The sequence below is a fragment of the Tamandua tetradactyla genome, chromosome 13 (assembly GCF_023851605.1).
Source record: "Tamandua tetradactyla isolate mTamTet1 chromosome 13, mTamTet1.pri, whole genome shotgun sequence".
Classification (NCBI taxonomy): Eukaryota; Metazoa; Chordata; class Mammalia; order Pilosa; family Myrmecophagidae; genus Tamandua; species Tamandua tetradactyla.
This window is the reverse complement of record NC_135339.1, coordinates 81048457-81057846: the sequence shown is the minus strand read 5'-3', so window position 1 is coordinate 81057846 and position 9390 is coordinate 81048457.

Genomic DNA, 9390 nt, shown 5'->3' with positions numbered 1-9390 from the left:
CTACCCCCATTCTCTGTGTGTTTTTATTTCCTACTGTGCAGTGTTGACCTTTTCGTTATATTCGGTTTGTGCCGTCCTGTGTCTTTTCTGGTCAAGAATCCCTTTTTGGAAGGAGGTGCTACAAGAAATCTACATTATTAGGATGATGTTTAGATATATTTCCACGCTACAGAAAATGTAGCTGCATATTTGAAAGTGTGTTTGGGGAGGTCTGACTTAAAAAGTGGGCTTTGTGGCATACTCTGAAACAAGCCTATTGGGAAGAGACATACCTCAAATGTTAAGACCCCTCAGCGTGGAAAACGAAGGGTGATTTTAATTATGGGCCCTAAGTGGTACATCATGAGGACATCCACTGGCTGCAGACACTTGGTGCCAAGGGTGGGAGCCCCCCTGTGCATTGGGCTCTGTTCTAGTTTGCTAGCTGCCGGAATGCAACACACCAGAGACGGATTGGCATTTAATAAAAGGGGATTTATTTTGTTGGTTCTTCAGAGGAAAGGCAGCTAACTTTCCACTGAGGTTCTTTCTTACGTGGAAGGCACAGGATGGTCTCTGCTGGTCTTCTCTCCAGGCCCCTGGGTTCCAACAACTTTCCCCGGGGTGATTTCTTTCTCCATCTCCAAGGGCCCGGGCTGAGCTGCAAGTGCTGAGATGAGGAATGCCAAGCTGCTAGACTGTGCTACATTGCGTTCTCTCATTTAAGCACAAGCCAATTAAGTTAAATGTCACTCATTGCAGCAGACACGCCTCCTAGCCGACTGCGGATGTAATTAGCAACAGATGAGATTCACCTACCATTGGCTCATGTCCACAGCAACAGAACTAGGTGCTTTCACCTGGCCAAGTTGACAACTGAATCTAACTACCACAGGCTCCCAAGGGGCAGTGAGAGGGGCTGGTTGCACCCTGGCAGCTGGCATGGCAACTCCAGGTCTCCCCACTCTTGCCTGCAGTCTGCCACCTAACTCTAACACTGCTTCTCCCCTACCTCTGTGCAGAACCACTGCCTGTAAGTGGCGGCCATCTGGTCTACCTACTGGGAGCATGCTGCTGGAGGCTCGGGCTGCCTGCAGCGTCCTCAGCTCTCTCCTCCTACCTGCTGGGGCAAAGAGGTGTGCAAGCTGCTGATGCATTAGGTGCTGTTGGGGTGGCTTCCCGAGGCGCCACGCCAGGGCTAGGCAGGCTCCTGGGAGCCCAGGCTTCCAGGCAGGTAGATCTTGGCTCCAGTCTTGGTGTTTTGTGACCCTGGCCCCATTCCCCCACCCAAATTTTGAGGTACTAGAAAGGAGGCAAAGAATAGCAGTGGGGAAAATGAGCGTAGCTACAATTATAGTGCGTTTACCTGACTTTATTCTTTCAAGAAAAGCAGTTATCACATAGGGAGTAGCAGTTATCGTATTGTCTAGCCAGAGCCCATTATTTCATGTTGCCTTTTAACTTTCTCTTCTATGGGCTAAAATTAGATCCCTGTTTTCTTTTAACTCAATAAGCAGTTCCTGAACGATCTCCAGGTATGAGACTAGGCGCTCTCCATGAGGGTCTGGAGATCTTGTTAGACCTGCCCTGAGGTCCTTGGATGCAAAGGGCAGCTTTCAATTATTGCGCATTTCCACCCGTCAGACCGTGTACTAACACTTTATATACATGGTGGTATTGGATCCCCAAGGCCATCCCACGTGGGAGCTGCTAACATTTCAACCCCATTTTGTAGGGGAGGCCTGTGGGATTCAGAGAAACTCAGTAGCAATCCAAAGCCCCTCAGCTACCTGGGGATAGAGCTGGGGCCCTCCCTGGATCTGGTGCCACAGGCTGTGCTCCCAAGTCCTGGACCCCACTGCAGGACCCGGGAGGGGGGCAGTGGGAATGAGGCTCCAGCCACTTGAGCATTTCAAGACACTTAGCAGGAACCAAACAATTACTCCCCTAGTGCTGCTCAGACTGGCCATTACCTCCTGTTAACTCGGATGCTATTAACTGCGTGGCCAACCTGGGAATCTCATTCTGGTCTAATCAGCCTTGATAGATCGATTGGCAGTTAAAGATGTGATTAATAAAACAGAGTTAGCACTTGCCACGGTGTGCGCAGGCAGCCTCTTCCTAAGCAAAGAATCTGGTGGGGACTGGCCTGGGAACTCTGGGGGGAGGAGGCTTGGGAGGGCTGGGGGTTTCTTTGTCAGGGGAGGGGTGTGTGTGTGATGAGAGTGGAGCTGGAGGACCCTGGGGCCAAGCACAACTGAGCAGCGGCAGCATCTCAGGCCCCCTTCCCAGGTAGCGCGGGGCACTCTCAGCGGTCCTGAGAGCTGTGCCTGTCCCAGACACTACCTGGCTGGGGTGCTTTGTCAACATTTGCCCCTCTCTGGGGCTCTGTTTCTTTCTCCCTGGTAAGGAGATGGGGAGCAGGGCGCCCACTCTCACTAAAGGAGCTTGTCGATATATGTTTTACCTGCATCCCCCTCGGCTGCCACACTGCCACCCAGAGATTCAGAATCTTTTGCTCTCCAGAGGGACCCGGGAATCTGCACTTCAGTGTTATGCTCCAGGTGACTCGGATGCACATGATGGGTACATTTCTTGGGAGAAATATTGGCCAGATCAAGTCTAATTGAAGTCATCTTTCAGCTTTTCTCACCGTAGGGCTAAAATTAGAATCCCAATTTAGTTGACCTTTTTATTCAGTTCTGCCACTAGTCCCCAAACGCCCACACTGGTGTCAGGACCTGGGGGTGGGGTGGTGATGGGGCCCATAGCAGCTAGGGGGAGCTGAGGGCTCCGAAAGGGGTTCAGAGGGCAGGGCAGGCCAGGTTCCATTTTCTGGAAATCCTGCTGCCTTTCTCGCTGAGTGCTCTCTGCCTCCCTGAACGGGGATCTGGGGCGGGGCCTGGCCAGGGCACCCTCTGCTCCCGCCAGCCCTTTTTAGCCCTTGCTGCAGTGCGAACAGGGACACCACGTCCCGATGGCTGGCTAGCCCTGGGCATCTGGTGTCTGCTGCAGTGAATACTCAGCTAGCTGCAGATGGAGTGAGGGGCTTTGGAAATTGAGCCCCCCAGAGCCCTCTGCAGTCAAGGGCTTATTAATATAGATTAATGGGCATAGACAGCATTCTGGTTTCTTCCAATAAATGGATTTTGAATGGTTACTCTGGCAACTAAGCCTGACTCCATTCATTACCCAGTGTGTGGCGATTTAGCTGGATGAGAATTCTGTTCTTGCCCTTCTATTTTGTAATTTTTGGGCTTGGGGGAAGAGCAAGAGGTGGGGTGAGGGGGTGTCATTCAAGGGCCACCTTTGAACCCTTAGATTTGAGGCCAGGTCCCGAGGGGAAATAAGACAGGCATGATTTTGCCATGTAGGTGGTGACTTCACAGGTCATCACCAGGGGCCTTGAATGCTGGAAACAGTGACTCTCAGTCAATGGAGGACCACACGGGAGGTACCTGCAGACCACTGACCTGGGAAGTGTGTCTTGCAGAGAGTGTCTGAGGCCACCTGGCTGGGAGGAGGGCAGTGACCAGGAGTCAGGAGACTGGTGCTCAAGACCTTTCTGGGCAGGGTCTCACCAGGTGCTACTGCGATGCGAAGGGCACAAGAGCTTTGCAGAGTAGAGGGCACTCTATGGATTTGTGAGGCAGGACCAAAGGAGCCCTGGGAAGGGGGACCTCTGGCATGGGGAGCCCAGACATGCTCCGAGCTGCATTACCAGTGGCTCAGAAGTATCCACATGACACACTGCTGATGGAGCATGGATGACAGGACGGGGCCAATGCCCAAGGCAGGTCAGGTGGAAACCAGACCTCAAGAGTCGGGGGAACTCCACAATCTCATTCTCATCATAGCAGTCCGCATTTCTTGGGCAGTACGTTGGGCTTACTCTTTGCATGCATGATCCATCTCCTTCTCCCAATGCTTTCTGAAACTCAGAGAGGTTAGCCACTTGCCCATAGTCACACAGCCAGTAGGTACAATGCAAACTCACGTGATCTGGCTCCAGAGCTCACATCCATATGTTTGTTGTTCATTTAGCAATTATCAATTGAGTGCTTTATTTTGGCCAGGTAATGTTCTGGCAACCAGCTGGCATCCTCCAGCTGCTGAGGGCAGGTCCAGGGCTCCAGTGTCAGCCTTACCCTTCTGACCCCAGCCCCTGGGGACCTGGCAGTGTCCATTGATGGCATCACTCATCAACCGCGAGAGAGGCAAATGCTCTCACTTCAGCTTGTGAAACGTGGCAGATGAGTGGTCTTCCAGAGCCTTCCGTCAGACTCCAATGGGTGGAATTGCAAGGGAGGAGCTCAGCACCACCCCAGCTGCCCAGGGAGCCGAGGCAGCCACTCAGGGTCAGCAAAAAAACAGCAGGGAGGCAAGGTCTGAGTGCTCGGAGGGGGGCGGTGCTGCTTCTCGGCCTTTCCTGGGGAGGATGCTGTCTGGCTCTTGCTAGTGGAGCTGCGAAGGACTCACGTCTTCATCTGACGCTCCCTCTCACCCCTCCCAGCGAAGCCTCTCAATTGCCTAGACTGGGTGGAGGAGATAGAGAGGTGCCTTCACCCATTCCTCCCTTCCTTCTACCCATCCTTCTCTCCCCCTCTCTCCTTCTTTCCTTCCCTCTTTCATCTTTCTTTAACCTTATACTCTTCAGGAATTCTGTCTGAAGTGGCTTGCATACATCATCTTATTAAGCAGTGCATATTGAGCACAGTTCAGATTTGCCTTCAGGATTCTGAGTCTCCATCAGGAATAGATGCTTTTATGGAGAAATTATTCTGACCTAGAGCCCTGCTGCCCACTGCAGCCGCCCCAGGCGATATGGTTATTTGAATTTAAATGAATTAAAATTCACTTCTCGGCTTCACTGGCCACATTTCAAGAGGCCAAGAGCCACAAGGGACTGATGGCAGCCGTCCTTGCTGGAAGTTCTCTTGGGCAGTGCTGGCCTGGGGTCCGTGTGGGCTGGGGAAATGTTGGGAGGCCCACGGAACCCCGGTGAGCCCCCTCAGGTGGACTCCCCACGGAGGTTTTCAGAAGCCGTGGGGTGGTGTGGACAGGAACGCAAGTTTGAGATCAGAAAGACATGGGCTGAAGTCCTTGCTCTGTCCTCTGGAGAAACCCTCTGTCCCCACTGAGCCTCCGCTGCCTTACCGCAACGCACCGCCAGGACACAGCAGCCTCTGCACATGGCAGGCCCCAGCAGTCAGCAGGGCCCAGGCCATAGGTCACCCAGGCCGTAGGTCACCCAGGCCATAGGTCGCCCCACAAGACTCACAAGTAGGAGTTCCCTGCCATCCCTTCCCCAACGGGCAGGCTGTGGGGTGGGAGATTTGTCCCTGTAATGTGGTACCCCCCGGGCTGGGTTTTCTGTCAGGAGTTCAGCCACCTCCTTTTCCTCCCCAGCCTTCAGCTCAAGGGTATGCGCTTTTGCTTTGACAGGCTCCATGCCAGGCTGCCAGCATTTGTTCTGATTTCGTGATGTACCACGTGTGCGAGGAAGGCTGGGAGCCCCCGAGGGGCTGGTCTTCCAGGATTGCTGTGACCCTCCTCTAGGCCCTTTCCGGGTCTGGCCCTCAGTTTCTCCAGCGGTACGGTGGGAGGGAGAGGGCTTGACTGGATGATGGGCAAAGGCCTTCCTGGATGAGTTCCTGAGAGACTGGGGAAGGGAGGGGCCAGGCAGAGGGAGGAAGGAGAAGTGAGTCCAGCGGAGGGCCGGTGGTGACGGCAGGCCTTCTGGCTGGGTGCCCAGGGGCAGGGGAGGGACGCTGTGGTCAGGCTCTGGCCAGCCAGTTTGGAATGTCCATGGAAGGCAAGAGACTTCGGGAAACTGACACAACCTGGAGCCCCAGCCCTCACTACCTGGCCTTGGCTGGTCTGGCCCTGGGCCTGGGCTGCCACCTCTACTAAGCGCCAGTTCCCGCCATGGCCAGAGGAAAGTGGTCTGAGCAAAGCTATCCCCTCGTGAGCCTGTTCCCTCCCCCAGAGGCTCCCCAGTCACTGAGCTCCCACCAGTCCTGGTGAGTGTGGCTCCTGGGGACTGTCCTTCTAGAAGGTGGCCATGGCTGGCCCCAGCCCCAGGCACAGAGAGCCCCGAGGTGGGGGACTGCCCCGCTGTCAGCCTGGGGGGCAGATGGGCCCAGCCTGCCCTCCCCGCGGGTGGAAGCTGCTGGTTCGGGGGCCTGAGCCAGGGAGGCCCGGAGGTTCAGCACCCCAGGACTTTTTTCCTGGTCCCACCTGGGCCCCTCTCAGGGAGCACCACGAGTAACATGCCTCTCTTAGTTGTGAGCATGAATCATTGGTCTTCTGAGCTCCTGGCTGGTTTTTGGTTTTTTTTCTTTTTTAAAAAAATTTATTAATTAAAAATATATATATAACAACAAACAAACATTTTTAACTTATGATCATTCCGTTCTACATACATAATCAGCAGTTCACAATATCATCACATAGTTGCATATTCATCATTATCATCATCTGCCAGCACCTTGGCAGCCGCTCTGAGCAGGGTCTTAGAAAAGTCTGACAAGGCAGGGGCCATCCCCTGCTCGGTAACCTCAGGCCACTGATCAGCCTCCTGGTGGGCCTCCTCAACCTGGAACTGGCCCACTTCCTGCAGCATTTCCTAGAAAGACCCTCTGCTTTGGATTTCCAGTTGTAGCATCTCATCACCTCCCTGTCATTGTCACTGTCACAGTTCTGTTGCTCAGTGGCAGGTGGATGACATGCACTGGTGTGGCGATTCTCCTGACAATCCTGTGAGTGGGCACCACCGCCCACCCAGGGGCTGCCCTGGCTCCAGAGCCTTCTGTGGCTCCAGGTTGCAGCCATGTCAGACTCAGGAGCCTTGCCCAGCTCCTATGTCTGCCATCGCGGGTTCCACTGACCCACTTCCTCGTTCCTTGTCACTAATCATCACCCAAGCTTTGAGCCAGCCCACGAGTCTCTGCAATGTCCCTGAGAGCACTGGGTTCACCCCTGGCTCATGTGTGCACCCACCAGCCCTGTAGTCTAAATGCCTCCGATCCCTCCATTCTGTCTGCTCAATCCAAATCCTCCTGCCCAGCTCCAAGCCACACTGATGCTGTCCCTCAGCCCTGGAGTTGGCAGTCTGTGCCACACCCCTCACCTTGCTGTCCCTCACCCCAACGCTGTCACCTGCAGCCAAGTCTAGTCTGTCCGCCATACCGAGCACCCACTGAGAGCAAAGGGTTTGCCGTTTTCTCTTCCATATGCACAATGTCTAGGACCAACGAGGAAATGGACAGTCAGAGAGGAGAGTTGACCTTTGTCCAGGGCCCGGGATACAGCCTCTAGTGGGCCACTTACTGAAACAGGTTTATTACCTGCATGAGTGGACACATGCGTTAATGTAAAACAAGGGAGAAAAAGTTATCCCTTACTGCACATGGGTCACATCAAACTTACTCAGTTCTGGGCTGCACACTCTTGGAAAGCTGTTGAAGGACGAAAGCATCGGGGTAGCACCTGGGGGTGGGCAGGGCATGGAAGCCCACTAACAGAGAAGGTCGCTGATGCAGCCTGGATGCTGGGTGGGAAGAGGAGGATGCTCCCAATTCTTAGGGAAAAGGGGCTGCTGATCTCCGACTCAGCGCTCAGTGCATTCACAGGGACACAGTGTTCTCATGCGCGGGGCCATGCTGCTGTAGAAGTGCGTGCTGGGGCTTTGGGCTTTCTGCACCTGTGTCAGTCCACTGAGGCAGGGTCGCCCTCTCTCCAGCCCCAGCCATCCCCAGTCAGTTCAGCTGGGGAGGACAGAGGCAGCGGGGGCCTGCTGGCCCAGCTGATGAACTCCAATCCGATCTCTAGCAGGGGGCACCCTCCTGGGGCTGCTGGGTGCTGGCTCAGATGTGGATGCTTTGGTTTCCATTCAGCTGTTCTGAGTGGGGGGAAAGAATAATGGGCAGCAGGGCAGGCCCTGGGTGTTCCTGGGTGCCAAAACCTACTCTCTAGCTTCTGACATGGGCAGACAAGACCTGGGAACCAAAACTCTGGACTTTTTTTGCAGCTGAAGGTCAGGATGTAGAAAAGAGACTGATTCCCCAAGGGCCAAGGAAGGTGGAAGGAGACCTCAAGGTAAAAATGAAAAGATGCTAACTACAGGAGGCCTTCTCACCCTTAGGCCGGCTGGGACTTCATTTGGACCAGACCAGTGGAGGTCGTGTCACCGCAGGGATGAAAGGGTGGGGGTGGGGGGCTCCTGAGCTGGCAGGAGTGGAACCAGATGGCCCTACAGTTCCTGCCAGAGCTAGGCTTTGGTGCTGAGGTCAGGTACTCGGCGGGGGATGCTGGACACACAGTGGGTGGTGGTTAATGACTCACCAGTGAAGTCACCGTGAGTTTAGTCCTGAGTGTTTGAGTCCCAGCCCCTCCGACAGGCAGCAGTTTCCATCACAGCTTCTCCAGGCCTCAGTTTCCCCACCTATAAACCATGAGTCTCTGAGAGCTTCTCCATCCCCTCACATACAGCTCTGGAAAGGGTTTCTAGCCTTAGGGTCCCCAGGTCCCAGGGTCTTGGGAAAGGAGGCTGATGCCACTTTCCTTGCTTCATCCTCTCCCACTGTCTTCCCAAAGGCCATCCTTCATCACACAGGTGGAAATGGGGCCAAATAGCTTCCCAGGGCTACCAGGCCCTTATTTCCTGCCTGCAGTTGATTTTGTGAGAATTCTCGACTGCACAGCACATGCGTTGTGCCCAAGTGAGATCTCCTTTGTCAGGGATGCTTAGAAATCATTGGAGAAACTACCGAGGCATCAATACTCCACCATCAGTCTTTGCTACCTGACTCTCACTTGAGGAGCCTTTTGGGCATCACCAGGTTTGTTTGTTAAGCCTTTTTGTGACATCTAAGCTTACGCATCAGGGCTGGAAGGTGCCTCTGAATTGCACTGGCTGAACTTCAGCAGCCCCTACAGCGTGTTCTCACCCCTTCCCTTGAGTCGGACTTCCTAGAAGCAGAGCTCAAGAGGCAGATTCTTGTGCAAGTGATTTATCGAAAGAATGTTTCAGGTGGAAGCTCAAGGAGATGTGGGCTGGTTGGGGAGGGAAGCAAGACAGGGCAGGGGAAGCAGCCATGCAAAGATGAAGTTTGGGGCAGGTCTGGCCTCAGCCTGTCCTACCTGGAGGCACAGGTACCTAGGCACCTCCTCCCAGGGACATAGCTTCTGAGGCATTTTTTTTTTTTCATATTACACTTATTTTGAACTAATCTTAGACTTGCAGAATAGTTGTAAAAATAGCAGCCAGAGTTCCCTCTGTCCCCCAATCAATTCCCCTAATAAGAGCCCCTTACAGGCCTTGCACAGTGGTCAAGAACAGGGAATTAAATATTGCTACAATATTTTAGTCGAACTCCAGATCTTGTCTTCTTTTGACCCGTGTCTTTT